This window comes from Crotalus tigris, unplaced genomic scaffold (genome assembly GCF_016545835.1).
Source record: "Crotalus tigris isolate CLP2741 ecotype Arizona unplaced genomic scaffold, ASM1654583v1 scf7180000018350.1424685, whole genome shotgun sequence".
Classification (NCBI taxonomy): domain Eukaryota; kingdom Metazoa; phylum Chordata; class Lepidosauria; order Squamata; family Viperidae; genus Crotalus; species Crotalus tigris.
In genome coordinates, this window is record NW_024096959.1 from 6,018 (window position 1) to 26,413 (window position 20,396).

Sequence of the window (20,396 nt, forward strand, 5' to 3'; positions counted from 1 at the left end):
GGGCTTTGTTTTTACAGAAAGATTTGAATCAAATGCAGTAGTCATTTAAAGCTAGTGACAATGATAGAAAAGTGTCAACACCTACACAGATAATGACATAATGAGCCTCTGATCTTTCACAGTTGCATCTTATATGTCAAATGCTAGTATATAAGTTGCAAAGTTTGTATTGTGATGTCATGGCACTTGTCATACTTGTTGCCCTCATGGATGTTTCTGATGCCCACATTCACTTAAACATCTCAGAGTAGCTAAAGTACTCATTTAAAATCATGTGACTTCAGAGCAGCTTCATAAATGTAAGGTACCATAGTTTTGTCTTTGGAATTCTGGATACTCCAACTACTATGTTTCCTTATTATTATTTCCAGAACTAATTACATTTATAAAAGTAGACACAGTAAAAATATTGCAATACAGTTGTCGTCTGTAAGACAACTGCTGTCCTTCATTGGCTTAAAGCATATGTTTTGGCAGTGCAATAGAGCTCTGTGCTAAGGAAGCTATACAGAAGTCCAGTTGTTGGGAAATTTTAATTATTTGCAAGCAGGTAGGCAAGGAAGGGAGGGAGGAAAGAAGGAAGGGTTTCCAATGCTGCTAGCTTCCACAAGAAAATTCAACAGGGAAGCCAACAGGAAGTTGGAAATTGCTCCCACTAAATGATTTTTTGCCTGACTATGGTCAGTCTGTTTTTTCAGTTTAAGATAAATGTATATGTCTGAAACAATAATCCAATGGGTCACAGGCTGTCTAGTATCCTATTAAAATTGGTTGCTGTTTAGAAGACCTACTTATTCTTCAGTTGAAGTATTTCATGTGATTGTGAACATACACATACATTTTAAAATGCTATATGTTTTGACAATTTTATATATCAAATAGCATTATTATCTCAAATCAACCTGAACTGATTTGGAGAACATCAGGTAGGGGAAGTCTGCTCTATAGAATCAATCCATAAGTCCTACTCCTGTAAATATAACTAGGATTTTTTAGGTATTTCAACCCTTCTGATTTTAAATAAAACTTTCCCTGTCTTTTTAAAATAATCTAAGATTGCTTGTTCAGAGAATGTCATCCATAGAGGTTCTTCAGAGTGTTGTTATTTAAAAATCTGTAATGAGAAGGAAATTCCAATATAAATGTGGAAATAATTTTCAGCTTTTATTAAAATCCAGGTTGTTCATTTAGTGGACAGTTTTAAAAAGCTTGACAAAGAGTCTATGTTCTCTATTTTCAATAAAAGGCCCTAAGATTATTCAACATATGTCAGGTGACAGAGGGAAGTAAGGAAACCATTGGAAGAAATAAATTGCATTTTAACTGATGCTAAATTTGACAGAAGATCGTCTTCTTAATTTTCTGTGGTGTTGGTCTTACAGTACTTAACCTGCTTAAGAAACCATGTCTCCATTGTGTGACTTTAGAGCAGTTAAACCAATGATATTCAGAGGGACAATGATGCATAAGGGGCATCATCAATACCTTTGATGTCACGGAGGAGCTTGCAAGCATACGGCCAAGCACCAAATGCACTTAGTAATAGGGCCAATGTTGGCCATATTTCCAGCCCATTATATTCTCTCTCGCTACCAGAGCAGCCTATAGGACTTTCTGAAGTATCCTGATTTTAGATCCTCATTTGTCCCTTTAGCATTCCGGTTTCTAGTATTTGTAAACATGTGTGTTACCCTTTTTTAATAAAAAAAATAATAATGATCTGTGTACTGCTTTGAACATAATGTATGCATGTTTATGCAATTGCATTTTCTTGATTTTTATTTTATATTTTCTCCACATTGCTATTGTGTTTCTAGTTCATACAAACACCTGTCCTGAAATTGTGCAGGGTAATCTGATGCTCCCCCTTCTGTATCATATGTTTTCTCTTGTTTATTGAGTTATGTTCTGCCATACCTCAGATATGACAGCCATTTAATAATCCTGATGCTGTAGCTCTGCAGGGGCTAAAAAGATCCCAGCAGGCTTGTTAACTTCTGCTCTGAAACATTATGGGAAATATTTTCCTGTCCTTAAAATCCATGGGCTTCTGATTAATTTATTTTAAGGCTGTAAAAATCCATAACCAGGTATGTGGGAAGTATATTGAATTGCTCTTTCCATCCAGTTATTTAAGTTCTCTTTCCACATTCCCAGGTTTTTCCTAGCCATTTAACTGCTTCTACAGTATGTTATAAAGTAACTTTGATCAGTATGATTACATCTACAAATCTTCACTGAAAAGTCCACAACAAATGTTTAACTTTTTTTTTTAAAGAAAAGTGTTAAGTATCATTCCTGTCTCAGGAGAAATACAGTCTACACATTTTTATAAATATATACGCTTGTTCTTGTTTAGATACAAGGAATGAAGAAGATCAAATACAAAGTTATTCCAAATGGAATATGAATCATATTTCAGATACAGTGAAAGGGAAACTGAGTCAGTGTTTAAGGGGAAAGAGCACTGGAAAAAGTTTTCAATAGTAATACCTATCCCACCCCCACCTTTTTTTTTTGGAGAAAAAAGCTGAAGAAGTGTGGTTTCAGCATTTCTGGTAATAAATTACTGTGGGTAAGAAATAATGGGAAACACGAGAAACTGTTGATATGTTATATCAGGCAATTATAGTGTACTATTTGTCTAAAAAACTCATCTCAAATGAAAATCTACTATAGAATAAATTCTAGGGGTTATTTAAATGCATGTCAGACAGCATGTTTTCCACATGCTGCTCAATTAGCCAGCCTTTTTATCAACTCAGTATTTCACATTGTAATAGATTTTGGGAGCCTGGTTCACAGATCAATCAACAAGTGATGAACACACATTTTTGAACTAGATCAGTGATGGTGAACCTTTTAGAGACCGAGTGCCCAAAACCCGCCCTCTGCCTCCCACCTTGCCTGCTCCGTCCCTGCCCGCCCCTTGCTCCGCCCGACCACAGGGCCATGCACTGCCTCAATGGCCCGCCGTAGCAGATCACCCAGGCAGCCCTGCAGCGTCATGGCAGCCATGCCCTCCGCCCACACCCGCAGTGTCATCTGCATGCTATGGAACGTGAGGGCGGAATCTTCTTCCTGCTGCCCGGCTATGTCCTTGGCTGCGCTACTCCATGCAGGCCGCGCCTGGGGGGTGACTCTCCTCCAGGGGGGCTACTGGAGACGAGGGGCCGCAGGGGGAGGCAGGCCTGGGGCAATGGCGCGCGTGCCCACAGAGAGGGCCCCGAATGCCACCTCTGGCACACATGCCATAGGTTCACCATCACTGAACTAGATCAAACTGTGTAAGTAAGTGATGAAAAATTGAATAGGGTCACTCTGTAAGGTCCATTGCTATGCATGATACAGTATTTGATCCCTAGATGAGTTTTGCAAAACTTCCCTTTGTATTTTCAGCTATGGTAATTATGAACATGCTCTATAAAAAAAATGAAGTTGAGGTAATGAAATGTTTTGTCAGTTACTGTAATCACGTGATCTTAATATATGATTACGCTGTAATCATGTGAACTTAATATATGATTCTGATGAACCTGAAAGCTTGGTCACCATTTTGTGTCATTTGAATGATTGTACTCAAGATCCTGTTGTAATTTGGATGCTGGAATTTTTCTCAAGGCCCAACTTTTCTGGCTTTAGTTTTATGTATTTTGGGCATGTTCATACTGCTCAGGAGGAAAAATAGTGTTACATTTATATGGGGGAAGCTGATGATGTTGCCACTGCTCTCCAAAGCAAAATTACTTCCATTCAAAACTGAAAGGAGGTGTGAGGGAAGAAGGTGATATGGAATTTCATCCCATGTTGCTTTTTGAAGAGCAGCAAAAATAACCTGAATTAGGATTTTATGTATTGTCTGTAATATGGTCTGATTAATGTTTCCTCTCTCTGTGTAATAATGTAATGATTAAGGTGCTGAATTAGGAATAGAGAAATGTAGGTTCTACTCAGTGATGGGATTCAAATATGTGAACAACCGGTTCTTTGTGTGGATGCTGCTTCCGGAAGTCCATTCTGGGCCTGGGCAACAAAAATTAGCTACCAGTTCTGGCAAAGTGGTGCAAATCGGCTGAATCCCACCACTGGTTCTAATCCTTCCTTGAACATGGATAACTGAGATGTAGCTGACTTTGTGCCAGTCAGTTTGTCAGACTAGGAAGTCAAAAAAACATCTACCTATCAATACACATGTGACAAACATGGTAGACTATAAACGGAGCTTCATCTAAGTTGATTGATTTGAGATGACAATGATGCTGATGACAATGATAATAAATGTACACACACACACACAAAACCTCCCCCACACACATACTATTGTAGGGACAATTGAAGGTAGGAAATAATACATAAAATGTTAAACAAATTAAAACTCTATTATAAAAGGGAATAATGATAATAGTTGTAAAGACATCAATACTGTAGATGCTGTCTCATGAATTTTGGAAAGCACGCAGGAGAACTGAAGGATAACCAAAAATCCACAGTTAAAATGCTTGGAGCATAACTTTATTACCAAAGACTTCGATCTTTGCAGCAAAATTGAGGCTTGAGCTGCTGAGGATAACTGTGGAATCACAACATGAGCCTGTGGGATTTAACCGGGAAATAGACTTCTGCCACAACTAAATTTCCATAGAGGCAAGTTATGGTACACCAAGAGCCGCAATAACTAGGAGCGAATAAGAAACAGGCAGCCTGGTACAAGAATACAATCTGTTTTCTCATGAAAGAAAGGTGAAAGAGATACTGAGAACAATCAGAAAAAAATAATTTAACATAAACTAGGAAGTTGCTGTTATTAACTCTTATATACTATGTGGAGTGGGTTCTGTTAGAGAATAGAAGATTAAAAAAAGGAGCGATCTTAACAAGATCTGTTTTCTGTGGTTTTCAAATAAATTCAGATGCATCTTTTTATGAAGCGATATATTAAAATTTAAGTACTAGGTGGCATACACACATTTAAATAAATAGGGAAGCAAGTGAATTTAGTACTGAGACTGTATGAACCAAGACTGAAAAGCTAAGGCTTATGCAAGGATTTTGAACACTTTTCTCCAAATATAAATCCCAGTGACTTTTCTCAAATTACTTTAAAAATTCAAGCGTGATTTCTAAAAAGAAGGGATGTTGCATGAGAAAAAAAAAATCAAAGTGTCTTAGGCTCTTAGTAGATTATTTTTCTGGAAGCTGAAGTTAAGCTCAAACATTTGACAGTAACATTCCTTGCCTTCTCTTCCTCCACCCCTTGTTTGCAGGTAACATTTGAAGCTGCTGTAGAATGTATGAGTGAAAAGCAAGGATAGGAAGATTCTAATCATAGTCATAGAATAAGGAAATACCTGTTTCAAAAGAAGAAGTAAAAGGTGTCAGAAACTGCAAAGATTTTTTTAAAAAAATGCTCATTCCAAGGATGTGAATGGAGACCAGAAGCCTATTACAAGAATTATCAGCAGTGAACAGAAGAAAAAGTCAATATTTATTACTATACAGCTAGTCTTTGCTTATTGACTGCCTCATTTAGTGACCATTTTCAGTTATGATGTGATGAAAAAATAACTTAATGACCAATCCTTGCCTTTACAACCTTCACAGGTTTCGAAAGCAAAGGAAAGCTGAAGTAAAATTGTAAGCACAATCATGGTTTCACCTAAAGATCACTTAACAACTGAGTTGAATCACTAAATGAGAATCGCCTGTACTTTACATTCAGGTTACATCACTGAGCCAACTCCTTGATAGCAGTAATGGTAAGTATAGAACTGTTTAGGAAGGTTGTTCAACTTCGGGTCAAACTTGATATGATAACTGACATATTAGTAGAAAGCAGAAATGAGTTTCTTTAATCTAGATGCAGGGAGAAAATAGGTTTTTAATAGACCTTCATGTAATTTACAAAGGTTTAAATTGTCCTTATCTTGCCAGGAGCCTTAGGAAAATCCTTTCCCAAATCTTAATGTTAAACTGGTTGCAATTTCCATCTAAAAACTGTCTTTAACTCAGTAACTTCAAGCAGCCAGATTGCCTGCTGCTCAATCTAGTTATGTGGTTACTTAGTTTGATCAGGATCATCTGAAAGTGCTGATTCGTATCTCTTTACTAAGATTAAAATATTTCTTTGCTGCTAACTGATATCCTGGAGACAACATGAATAAAGGTTCTTTGTCTATGTGTACGTGGCCAGCTGCTGTACAGCTGAATACAGAGTAAACAGGTGGCCACTCAGGTGTGAGCAGCATGTGTCTGAGGGCCCAATTGACACATGAATGTCTTTTAAGGTAAAAGAGGATAAAATGCATGTAAGTGTGTTCGCTTGTTTGTTTGTATACTCGGTACTCTTGGGCATTCATGCTGGAGTATCACACTTTTCATAGAACTCTATCTTTTAAGAAGATGGTATTTAAAGTATATCCTGTCTTCTTAGTTAAAGAGGTTGGATGTTCTTATAAGCAATACATCTGATTTAGAGAATTTAGACAACTTAAATTCTATGTACCTGGTTTTTGCAGTGAGTGAAAGATCTTTTTTAGTGTTTGATAATGTTGTCCTGTCTGATTAGAGGGCTTTAGAAATGTAACTGAGAGGCAGAATTATTATTGTAAAAAAATCCCATCCTGATCCAAACCCCTGCAAAAGAAAAGCTTCAAGATAACTTGATCATGTTGAAGGAGAAGGAGGAAAATATACATTCTTTAGTATGTGATAGGTTTGTTTTTAGTGGTGCAAGGCAAAAACAAAACAAAACACAAAACCAGTTGGAATTAGATACTCAGTAATATTTGCATTTTTACCTCATCTTTCTATTTATGTAAACTAGTAAGACTATATGATGGAGGAATTTAAATCCAGCCTTTATGGAGCAATATTTTTTTAAAAAAAAATCTAAATAAAATAAATAAATAAAAATAATTTTGCCATACTACCTTTTAGGAATAGCTGTAACCAGTGCTTTTTTTGTAAAAACAAAAGGTGCTGGAACTCACACATGTCATACAATCCGCCTTGCCTACCCTACAAGGTTCCATCCAAAAAAGTGTCGGAACTCCGTTCTGGGTGTTCTATGAGGAAAAAAGCCCTGGCTATAACTAAACACAGTTATCAATCTTTTTTCAGGATCATTAATCTATAGAGGATAGTTACAGGGGACGCATTGGCTAAGTCTTAGTCAAGACAAAGCAGGTTCACCAAACCAATTTCCTAAGGGGGTGGGAACAGTTTCTAGGAGGGAAATTTAAAATGAGCAATCAGTATCTTAGATGTCTTGGGAAGACACTTTCCTGGTGATTTCAACAATAACTGTTTAATTTAAGGCTGTCCTAGAGGATCAGCCAAGACAGATGGATTCATATAGCTGTGAGGCTGACAATGTCTGGCTAAGTCCTTTGTTTAGAGAAATGGTCTAGAAAAGAGAGAGAGGCTGGTTTTGTTAAGTTTTTTAGATGCTAAAATATTTCTTCTTTCTGATAAAGATATGGAGAAAAAAAGATACAGGCCTGGTTTAGTAGTTTTCCTGGTTTATGGATCAGTCATGGACAGCCTAAGAGTTCTGTATTCTCTTTGTCTCTCTTTTCTTCCTCCTTCAAACTATAATAGATTGGAGGGTTCTACTTCTATTTATTATTGTATTTTGGTACAACTATTGACTGCAATAAAGAAATTAAAAACAAAAATATTAAGATTTATTTATTTGGCTTAGAATCCCTGTCTCTATTCTCATGAATAAAAATAGACTTTTAATTAATTAAAAGCTACTCTGAAGATGTATATTTAAAAGACTTTTTTTAAGTGAATAAGAGGTTAGAACTCTTTAAATCAATGTTTTAAATCCATGTAATACCTCATCTTAAAGAGTTGTTCTTCGATTAGGCAATAGGATCAAGTCAGGTTCAAAGCTTGATTGCTGAGTTTGAGCGGGCTTGAGTCACAGTTTTACAGTACTTTCAGTTGGGCGTAATGGGACTAGCCTTTAATATCTGTGGTGTCTGACAGGGTTCCATCTTGTTCTCTAACCTCTCCTCATCTACATGAACTCACTGAGGGAAATCAACCTGAGTTTTGGAATGGGGTGTCATCAGCATAGAACAGAGTTCCCCAACCCTTCTGGTTTTGCGGACTGGCAGGGGGGAGAGAAGATGGTTCCACGCTAGCAGTGATATGCATGCGCATGTGCTCATGTGTTATTTCCACAGACGGGTTCCAAATGGCTCACGGCCTGGTAGTGGGTTGCGGCCCCGGGGTTGGGGACTCCTGGCATAGAACATTACTGATGACAGTTCTATTATGCTTCATTATCTATTTCCAGAGAAGCAGTACCCTTGAATGTTTCCTGAATATATTATGAAGGAGGAGTTTCTGAAATTAGAAGAGATTGATGTCCAGTTTATTTTGGAAGAACACACTCAAATTCTGGTAGTGTTCCTTATGAATCAGTGGATTCAAGAGTGGTGATTATGGTGAGAAGCAACTATGTACAATGATAACTGATGTATCATCTATTTCCTTTCTTCAGCAGGTTTCATTTGGCATTGGTTATCCAGGTTTTGTTTGCATTTCATCGTGATTGCTGCACTGTATTACTAGGGGTATTGTTGAAAAGGTCCAGGATTATACCACAATATCTGTACTGGTTCCTAGTTATTAAAGGTCAATTTAAGGAGTTAATATTAATCTTGAAACTAGTTTAAAGTAGTTTAGGACGTGAATTCTAGAGGATAGAATTGTAATTATAAAATAGTCCAATTAAGATCTGTAGGAAAGACTCCTTTGAAGATACTTCTGCTGTCTGATTATTCTTTCTGGCATGTAGGTGAAGAGTTGTATTTGAAAGAGAAATCTGCTAAGATTCATCTCTTTCTTTGGGCCTTTAAACACTTGATGGAGTAGAAATTTTTAGTATAGAAGAGAGATAAATAAATCTGAATATGAAATTTACGGGAAGTTCATATATTGAAAATTATCCCATTCTCTGCTTTTAATGCGATTGTCTGAAATGAATGTTGGCTGAACATTGAACTTAATGAATTACAGATGAGGAACTGATCCAAAATTCTTTGATATGCGATAGTAATCTAATGTTATTTTGAGATTTTTATTCAGATTTATGCATCTTGTAAAACTCCTGTTTTCTTTTTGTTCCCCTCCCCCCATGTGTTTTAAATAAATAAATAAATAGACATTAGAACTCAGCAGGAACAATTGTTCTGGCCTCCAATTTGACCAGGAAAGGAAATCTTAGGGAAGAAATAATATAATTTGATTGAGTGTTTAGGTATGCTAGAATCACTTCATCCTCCTATATATTGTCTGCCTTTTTATTTTATCCGCAGTTCAGAATGGCAAAAGATTCAAGTGAGTGTAAAGGTGTTCCATTGTAGGTTTTCCTGAAAACCTGGTGTATGACTCTGTTTATATTGATGGATATAAATATATGTAGGTCTTTGGTTATTCGGGTTTTCTCCCACGTCAAATTGGAAGTGTCTTCGCGATGTTTCAACGAAGTCCTATTCGTCATCTTCAGGCTGGTGTTTTCGGCTTCGTGCTTCTAGGAACAATGTGTGATCCTAGCTGTTTCTTGCTTTTAACTGCTAGTGGGGATATGAACTGATTGGATGGGAGCTTGGCTGTGTTCTGATTGGGTGGAGGTGTGTTCTGATTGGTTAGGGGTTTGGCTGTGCTCTGATTGGATGGGGGGTTGGCTGTGCTCTGATTAGATGGGGGAGTGTTCTGTTTGGGTGGAGGCTTTGTTGTGCTCGGGTTAGTCTGAGTTGCAGGGGGATTTAAGATGGTGAGCTGCATTGCCGTTGTTTGGCTTCGCGTTCGTGGTCGTGCCTCATCTTCATGGTGGGTGTCATTTTGCTTCATGTATGGATTGGAGAGGTTTAAAGTGACTAATGATGCAGCTGTGGTCTGGCTTCTGGTTTGTGGTCATGCCTCATCATCGGTGTGGGTTTGGGTTTGCTTTTTGCGTGGATGTATGGTGGTGACATCTTGTGTGGTTTTCGTGAGTGTGGGTCTGGTATTCTTTGTGTTAGGGACTCGTTTGTCAAGGGCGGGTTTCCAAATGGCTGGTAGGCGGGAGGTATGTGTATAAATATATACACATATACCAACTTACACAATTTGCTTTGGAATGCATGCTATAAATTGTGGTCACACGTTCTGCCAACAATTGATTAGCTTAACTATCAAATGCATTGGTACCTCAGTACTCAACTGCTTCAAATTTCATAAAATTGGTACTCTGCACATGTTGTCCTGGTATTTGTTGTTTGCATGGTACTCGATGCACTACAATAGGAAAAGGGGGAGGGTTGTGGAGAATGGACAGGAAGTTGGCCATACTGAGAAGGTCGCTACAAAAGTAAGAGGAGGATAGCCACAGAGAGCGGACAGGAAGTCGGCCATGCTGGAAAGTGATTGACATAGAAAAAGGAACAGACAGGAAGTCTTTCCTGGCTAAAACAAAGGGTCATGTGGTAAGTCATTGTCACTCATTTTTAGTACTCGTCGCGCCTCCCAGAACCAATTAATAATACGTTCTGAGGTACCACTGTATTTTTTTGAAAGTACAGTAACTTACTTATCTACTAAAAATTTATTTGTTCAAAAAACAAGATTTGTTTCAGGCAGATGTATACTGATTTCTAATAATTTCTAGTAATCACTGTTTTGCTGTAATAAAAAATGGTGAGATACTTACAGATCAATCTTTTTATCTATATAATTTTTCTTGACTACTCTTTCATCCCCTTTACATTTTGTCTGTCATTCTTACTAGATCAAATATTTTTCAGGTATTTTTTTCACTTTGCAAATAGTTTCCACATTGTTTCTGTATATGCTGAAAACTGTTCCAGGAAGTTGGCTTTGTGCCTGATTAATGTGTTAGATCAGTCAGGGCTATACAAATCCAGTTTGTGACAGAAAGCCAAGAACAGGTACGGAATTGGTGCAAGAAGACTGTGTATATGTCAAACAACATAAAGTTTGTTTCCATAGCACGTTCTCTGACAGCATAGTTATTTATATAGTATGTAGTAGGAATATTTCTAATCCACTCAATATCACAGATTTCTGCAAAGATGACAAAATTATTTAAAACTCTGAACATTAAAATCTGTAAAATAATAAAAAGAATTAATGACACAGGGAAGATTTTATACTTTGGGTAATAGAACAGTACTATAGAACCAACCTGCCTTAGGACTTTGTTAACAGAAGCAACTAGACTTTAGACTTTTTGAGAAAAAAAAGTTAGCTTAAGTCAGTGTTTCTCAACCTTGACAATTTTAAGGCATGTGGACTTCAACTCCCAGAATTCTGGGAGTTGGAGTCCACATGCCTTAAAATTGTCAAGGTTGAGAAACACTGGCTTAAGTTCAAGTGAATGAGGCTTGTGCTAGTTACAGAACTATTTATTTTGAGTATGAGTACCTTTGTATTGAATAGAATATTTAATAACTCTACATGGCACACATTCACAATAAATGTAATATGTTCGGGGAATGGAGCTAACCCTGACCCCCAAATCTGATAACTTTAGAAAAGTTAGATGCTAACAGCTTTTCATTTCAGTTAGCACTGTATTTGTTATTATTAATAAGTGCTAAAGAAAAAAGTCACCTGACTTTCTCCATCTCTCCTTGAATTTGAACTTCTTAAGATGGAAGGCTATTTATATTGGTAACAAATATAAGTTAGTCTAGTTTTTTCCAGCTTCACATCCATTCTATTAAAAAAAAATGTATGTCACAATGCAAATTTCATCCTGCTGGGACATCTCAGGCAAGTGTCTAATGGGAGAGTTTGCTTTATAAACGTTACAATGCCACGTTTAGTCCCATGCAATAAAACTATATCTCCCCAAGTTCTCAGCCAGCAATTCAGCCATCCATCTAGGAAGTCTGGGAATTGCAATCTGAACAAATTTGGAGAATTTGTTTGGGAAAGCTGTATTTTCCTCTACAAGGGGATTTGTTTTAGAATTATTTGGATTTGTCTGGGGGAAAGGGTGAGCGAAGCAGAAAGGAAAGAACAGAAATTTAGCTGTGAGCTAACTTTCTTGGGGACAGATTAGCTAATTCTCTAAAAGATTTTAAACAAGGCCAAATTTGAGATCGTGGCATAGGGAAAAAAATATTGATTCTCACATGCTATTTATGTAATTAGAGTATTTCCTCTCAAAGCTGCTATCTATCCTGAAACTTTCTAGGGATATAAGCTTTCCCCTGCATGGCAAACAGTAACTCGAGGAAATTTATTGTAAGGAGAAAAGTCAGAGATTGTTCTACATTGGGGTGGTTCCCAGTTTAATCATACACATACAGATGCACCTCTGACGCATGCACACAATAGCTGCTATATAAAGGGAGAAAAGCAAGACAGATCAAATTACTTCTCTGCAATGGCAATGAATGTATACCTCATACTGATTTCCAAATAAAATAGGCAAATGCAAAGAGCTTTTATTTTTCTTTTACAGTTTCTGTATACTTGCAGAAATCGAGAAAAAAGTGTCTTATGTCTGCGTTGATAGACATTGGCTTATTCATAAAACAAGTGGAATTCTATTGTATTGTTGAAAAGAAACTAAAAGTAGTTCTTGACTTACAACCATTCGTTTAGTGACCATCTGAAGTTTCAGCAGTTTTGAAAAAAGTGACTGATGACCATTTTTCACATTTAATGACTGTTGCAGAATCCCCACGGTCACATGATCAAAATTTGGCCACTTGGCAACTGGTTCATATTTGTAACGGTTGCAGCCTCCCAGATTCATGTGTTCACCTTTTGCGACCTTTTGACAAGCAAAGTCGATGGAGAACACCAGATTTACTTAACAACCGTGTTACTAACATAACAATTACAGTGATTCACTTAACAACTGTGACAAGAAAGGCTGTAAAATGGGGCCAAACTCACTTCACAAATGTCTTGCTTAGCAAGAGAAAATTTGGGCTCAATTGTGGTTGTACTGTAAGTTGAGAACTACCTGTAAAAATCAACTGATTTCACAAAATATACTGTGTTTTGAAATATCACAGCTCCACTGGGAATTATGTACAACTTTAGTTGCAGTTTTGCAAGTTGCTGTGATAACAGGCAAATTGTTTTCTGCCCTACTGGGATGTGTATTGTTTGTGATATCTTTTGCTATGTTCAGTATTCTTGTCTATAGTGAAGGTGCAAATGGAGTTTCAGGTGGTTTTACCATGCAGTGTTAAGATGGATTGCTAAAATGAACTGAATGAAGATAGGATGAGGTTGATCACATGAACTTGTGGGCTGCATGTGAAAGCTAATTATGGTGCCAAGTTTTTTTTAATAATATTTTTGTATTGTAATTAGCTCTTTTATCTTTTGGTTGTGAACCGCCCAGAATTTCATATAAGATGGATGCCTATAAATAAATAAAATGCAGAAAACTCTCAACTCACTTCAGTGATCTGATATATTCTGCTTTTTTATAGTTCAGGTATGGTAGCCCAATTCTGATTTGGTTTTAGTGAGAACAAAATATTACAATAAGATCTTGTTTCTAATACCAGATCACATTAAAATATTTTTTAACTAAGAGGTACTTTGTGGTAGATTTCATGCATCATGCTAAGTCATAACGTTGCTTGTTTGGTGTTGACTTGTTAAGTTATATAAACCGCCAATTAGGTTTTTTTCTCAGTAAACTATGATTGAAGGATTTCTGTCTTAATATAGTGTATGATCCAGGCTATTGACTTTTCTGTGTCTCCTTTCTTCAATTTCTAAATGATACTTCTTTTTTGTTCTCTAAGAACAACCCTGGACCGTCTATCATATTCATTCATTCATTCATTCATTCATAAAATTTATTGGCCGCCCATCTTGCCACAAGGTAACTCTGGGCAGCTTACAATCATAAAAATCTATCTATCTATATACCTTAAAAAATAAATAAGTGAAAAAACAACAATTAAAATCAAATGGTTAAAATCTTTTAGGAATTTTGGAAGAATAGTTGCCAAAAATTGGCAATATCTGTTGCAATGACCTAGCATACATGCATGAAAACTTCATGCGCTATCCGAGGATATACAATTTTCAGGTTCTTGACTAAGAAAACCATTTTGCAATTAGACCAAGAGCTGCTGCACTGCCTGGTCCCCAAAAAGCTACCCAGGATACGACAGCCAGTTTAAGCAGTCTGATGGGTTGTATGATAGCCTTAAATATATCCTCCTTCTGTCAGATACAGCACACAGCTTTCCTCAGTGTGAAGCCTTCCAGAATTCATATCCAGCAGGGCTTTTGGAAGTTGTAGTTGTTCACATTTTGAGAACAGCTGGTTGGAAGAGAGCTAGTATAGAATATTTGATCGGGGTATTTATTTTTCAGCATTATTAGAACTGACTTGAAAAACCAAGTTGATCATATCCATTTTACATCATTAATATCGTATGAATCTCTACAAGCTATTTCTTTTATGAAGGGAGAAAGAAGGTTGTATGTATTTTAACAGCAACTTCCATTGGAAATGGCTGTGATCACAAAATGACATTATGTATGGTAGCATCTTTCTGTGGACTTTACCCAACGTCTAATAGAAACATGTAACTTGCAGTGTTTGCACAATGACATGTCACACATTTTGTTATTCTCCACACAGATATCCATTATCTTAGCTGAATAAATTAATACTGTTGTTTGATTGGAATCCCAAGTTTCTGATATTAAAAATCCTCCTCCTCCTCCTCCTCCTCTTCTTCTTCTTCATCTTCATCTTCATCACATTGTCAGTGTTATTTAGCAATTAAATTTCGGCATTCAGATTGGAACTCCAAAATTCCTGAAAGTCTTAAAAATAAAAAATGGCAAAGTAAATGAAGCCTGGGAGCTAGGTATTCCTTGGAAGTGGTTCATTGTTTTTTTCCAGACATCTTAATTTCATGCAGATCTGCAAGTAATCCACATTCTTATCATATGATGCCTTGTGCCAATATTGCACCAAACAGAAAAAGATCTTAATAATGCTAATATGCACTGAAGATTATGACACTGAAGAGTAGAGCAATATAAGCCCACAGGATATTATGGGACAATTAAGGAAATCCTATTAGAAAATTAACAGCAAATAATCCTCATGAAAGCATTTATGAGGAATGGCCTGTGTCTTCTGTTATTTTTATAGCAAATACATTTTATATTTAAAAAAACTGTTATAATTTACAAAAGAACAGAAGTATGCACATCAAAATTAGTTTGTATGCATTTCCTAGTCCTATACAATGTTCTGTATATTTTGTAGGGCAAAGTGCTGTTGAAAAGTTCACTTTGTTTAATATTTTCCAGGCAGAATCCTGTTTTGACAATTGCAAATATTTCAGGAAAGAAGCCTTGCTTGTTTCTTTTTTAAAGCTGAGAGGCATAGCTAATATTTTAGAGGAGAAAGAGAAGATTCAAAACATGACTGAGTAATAGGAGAAATAAATAGGATGGAATTTAATGAATGTAAAGTTTTATATCAGGGAGGAAAAACAAGATGCGCAAGAATAGCACGGTGGAAACCTGCCGTTGGCATTAGTGCATGTAAAAAAGGATCTGGGTGTTCTTGTAGACCACAAGTTAAACATGAGTCAATATTATGGTGCAGCTGCTAAAACAGGGATTATCTTGGAGTGTTTCAACAGGAGCCCAGATTCTTACTTGGAATGTTATCTCCATTTCTAGGCACCTTAGTTCAGAAGGGACAATAGCAAAATAAAACAACTTCAGAGAAGGGCTACAATTACAGTGGGTAATCTGGAAATAAGGAATGCAATAAGCTTAGCCATAGAAGAAATTACTCAAGGAAAGTCAGACAATAGTCTTCAAATATCTGAAGGATTTTTAATAGAAGAGGGAGTGAATATGTTCTGTATTGACCCTGAGGGCAAGACTAGAAATAATGAATTAAAACTGCAGATAGTCCTTGACTTAACAACGGCAAGCAAGCTAAAATTTTCCATTGCTAAGCAAGACTGTTGTTAAGTGAATTTTGCCCCATTTTATGACCTTTCTTGCCATAGCTGTTAAATGAATCTCTATAGTTGTGAAGTTAGTAACATGGCTGTTAAGTGAATTTGGCTTCCTTGTTGATTTTGTTTGTCAGAAGGTCACAAGAGGTGATCACATAACCCTGGGACACTGCAACCAATACGTGCATATTGAAATGTGTCTGAATTTTGATCATGTGACCACAAGGATGCTGCAACAGTCATAAGTGTGAAAAAGTCATAAGTCACTTTTTTTCAGTGCTGTTGTAACTTGACCCAAAATGATTGTAAGTCAAGGACTATCAGTATAAGGATGAATCTTATTCTCACTATGTCTTATTGATTATTGCAAAAAAAAATTCATTAAAAGAGATCAGGAGCTAGGGCATATCCACCTCTGTTGCGCAAGCTGCTCTGGCTTCTGTTTCTTTCTGGGTTCAGTTCAAGGTGCTGGTCATCACCTTTAAAGACCTATATGGCACAGGACCTAGGAGTGTGATGGTTAGGATGCTGGGTTGGAGATTAGCTAGCCCACATTCAAGACCCAGGTGTGGCAGGGTGAGCTCCTGTCATTTGCTCCACTCTTTGACAGGGACATGAAAGGACCCCCCCCCCAATGTCCTCCAGGCAACAGTGATATCACCAGTTAATCCTTTCAACCTGGAGGCACCTTAAACTATCCCTCCAAAGTGAAATGGGGGAGGGTAGCAAAGTGCCAAGTTATCTGCAGACCAGACCGCCTTTCCCTAAGGACATCTATCTGTTATACCAGTGGTTCTCAACCTTTCTAATGCCGTGACCCCATAATACAGTTCCCCATGTTGTGGTGACCCCCAAGTGGGTGTGGCCACCAATAAGAGGGAGTAGGACAGCTAGGGAAAAGGGAACAAAATGGTGGACAGCGTGGTTTGCCGACCCCCATGAAATGGTCGTTCGACCCCAAATGGGGTCCCGACCCACAGGTTGAGAACCACTGTGTTATACAGATATATCAAATATGGTAGGCTCACTCCTATTGCCTTCCCTTAAATATTGCCATCTTATGGGAGCTAGGATGCCTTTTCTGTGGCAGTTCTTGCCCTATGGATCATTCTTCTCCCTGGAGTTCAGCAGGCCTCTATCCTCTTAGCCTGACTTGGAACCAGTTTTTTGTTTATAATGTGGTTGGTTTCTATAGTTTTATCATGGTTTTTATGTTTTAATTTTTGATTGGGAGCTACCCAGCATTTGCTATAAGATGGGCAACTACATAAATGTTTTAAATAAATATAAATCCCTATTGCTTTGGAAGACTTCCAGGCCTTGAAGGATCAACACTTTCAAGAGCGTTGGAGTAGTCTGTAAAACAGAAGTAGAGCTCTTTTTGATATTCTTTTGCTGTTTCCACCATGCTACTAATATTACCTCTATGATCTCATGTCCCCTGTTGTTTTTGAAAATTGCTTGTTCAGCTACTTCTCTAATCTCATCAGGATCTTGCTGGCACTATTAGGGTAAGTGACGTGTAATTAGAACATTCTTTCAAATTATTTTTTTTTAATCTAAATTATTTAAGTTTGAGATATACATAGACTTTTTCAGGTCTTTGATCTGTATGTTCTGTATTTGTTTTCATGGGAGTCTTGTGATCTTTATTGTTTTCATGCCAGCCTCCTTTAAGAGCCCCAAGAGGATTTCATATATCCCTGGAGCTTTCCTATTTGCCACTTGTTTTATAGCCCATCAGGCTTCCTCCTCAAGCACCTTTGGTTCTTCATCATACTCTCTTGAATATGACCTCAATACCTGGGAAGATTCTGAAAAGATAATCAAACAACAAATCAACAAACACCTAGAGCAGACATGTCAAATACAAGGCCCGGGGGCCGGATGCGGCCCGCGAAGTGGTTTCATGTGGCCTGCAAAGCCATCCTGGAAACAGTGAGGGAACAGCCCCCACTGCCTTAGCTCTGGTCCAGGCCCTGGCCCAGGCCAGCCAGGAGCCAATGTACAATTTTATGGTGGCCATCTATGCTGAAACGTATTCAGTCTTAGCTTCATAAGGCCGACTGGAAACAGCAAGGAACCAACCCCTGCCGCATTGTCCCCTTCCCCTGGGTCATGCTTGGGAGGTGTCACCCTTTGTGAGGAATGAAGCAATGCACCATCGCTTGGAAGTGGCCAGCAAACGGCCCTCACCTACTTCACATATCTGGCTTGATGGGCTCCGGGGAAGGGGTTTTTGCAGGCAGCGGGGCACTCCTCACAGCACCAAGAGGCTGAGCCAGGTGGCGCAAATCCCAAAAAAGTGCGATGCCGCCCAGCTCCCAGCCTGCTCAGTTTTGGCAGGCAGTGGGGCGCTCTCCTCACAGCGCTGAGAGGCTGAGCCGGGCAGCACAAATCCAAAAAGAAGCATGAGGCCACCCAGCTCCCAGCCTGCCCGGTTTTGGCAGGCAGCGGGGTGCTTTCCTCACAGTGCCAAGACCTGAGCTGGATAGTGCAAATCTGATGAAAAGTGCAATGCTGCCTAGCCCCCAGCCTGCCCAGTTTCAGCAGGGAGCAAGGTGCAAAGCTGGTGAGCTTCACACCTCCTGGCTCAACCTCTCGGCACTGTGAGGAAAGCACCCTACTGCCTACCGAAACCAGGCAGGCTGAGGGCTGGGCGGCCTCGCGCTTGTTTTCAGATTTGCGCCACTCAGCTCCGGGCAGCCTGTGCCACCATCCAGTCCTCCCGCATGGCCTGAGAGGAACAGTGGGCTCCTCCAGTGGACCATGCCTTGGCACTTGCTCTGGTCCCACTCCCTTCTGCCAGAGACCCTCAGATCTGTCCCACTCCTGCCCAGGCCCCCACAGGCACTCTTGACGTGAACGATGTATAGCTGGTCACGCCCACCCAGTAGGCCACATCCACTCCATCCACGCCAACCCAGTAGGCCACGCACACCCTGCCACACACCCCCAAGGGCAACCACAATGCTGATGTGGCCCTCAATGAAATTGAGTTTGACACCCCTGACCTAGAGGCAAACAAAGTCATTACTAAAAGCCAACATGGGTTTGTCAAAAACAGATCATGCCAGACAAATCTTATTGCATTCTTTGATCAAGTGACAAAATTAGTGGACCAGAGGAATGCTGTGGATATAATTTACTTGGACTTCAGTAAGGCATTTGATAAACTAGATCACAATCTACTACTTGATAAGATAGAAAAATGTGGGTTAGACAGCATCACCAGCAGATGGATTCATAGCTGACTGACCGGCCGTACTCAGCATGTGGTCCTCAATGGAACTGCATCTACATGGAGGGAAGTGTGTAGTGGGGTGCCCCAGGGCTGTGTTCTAGGCCCAGTGCTCTTCAACATCTTTATCAACGATTTGGACGAGGGGATAGATGGGGAACTCATCAAATTTGCAGACAACACCAAGCTGGCAGGAATAGCCAACACTCCAGAAGACAGGCTTAAGATACAGGAGGATCTGGACAGACTTGAACACTGGGTGCTATCTAACAAAATGAAATACAATGGTGAAAAAAGTAAGGTTCTACATTTAGGCAAGAAAAACCAAATGTATAGGTATAGTATAGGGAGTGTTGTTGTTAATTGCGAAGTCGTGTCCGACCCGTCGCGACCCCATGGACATTGTTCCTCCAGGTCTTCCTGTCCTCTACCATCTTCTGGAGTCCATTTAAATTCACACCTACTGCTTCAGTGACTCCATCCATCCATCTCATTCTCTGTCGTCCACTTCTTCTATTGCCCTCAATCTTTCCCAACATTAGGCTCTTCTCCAGTGAATCCTTCCTTCTCATTAGGTGGCCAAAGTATTTGAGTTTCAACTTCAGGATCTGGCCTTCTAAAGAGCAGTCGGGGTTGATCTCTTCTAGGACTGACTGGTTTGAACGCCTTGCAATCCAAGGGACTCGCAGGAGTCTTCTCCAGCACCATAGTTCAAAGGCCTCAATTCTTTGGCGCTCAGCCTTTCTTATGGTCCAACTTTCACAGCCATACATTGCAACTGGGAAAACCATGGCCTGACTATACGCACTTTTGTTGGCAGGGTGATGTCTCTGCTTTTTAGTATGCTGTCTAGATTTGCCATAGCTTTCCTCCCCAGGAGCAAGCGTCTTTTAATTTCTTGGCTGCATTCCCCATCTGAGGTGATCTTGGAGCCCAGAAAAATAAAATCTGTCACTACCTCCATTTCTTCCCCATCTATTTGCCAGGAATTGAGAGGGCCGGATGCCATGATTTTGGTTTTCTTAATGTTGAGTTTCAAGCCTACTTTTGCACTCTCCTTCGTCACCCGCATCAAGAGGCTCTTTAGTTCCTCTTCACTTTCTGCCCTTAGAGTGGTATCATCTGCATATCTTAGGTTGTTGATATTTCTCCCGGCAATC

The 20,396-nt window shown here is 38.9% G+C and overlaps 1 long non-coding RNA gene across 1 annotated transcript in view; it reads left to right on the forward strand.

The window, feature by feature from the left end:
- Window positions 1-235: 235 nt before the first annotated feature.
- The window catches only part of LOC120311321, a 41,106-nt gene continuing 20,945 nt past the window's right edge, over window positions 236-20,396 (forward strand). The window contains exons 1-3 of the long non-coding RNA XR_005557585.1: window positions 236-299; window positions 5,602-5,756; window positions 8,309-8,459. This is a non-coding gene — a long non-coding RNA (uncharacterized LOC120311321). The remainder of the gene's footprint in view (window positions 300-5,601; window positions 5,757-8,308; window positions 8,460-20,396) is intronic.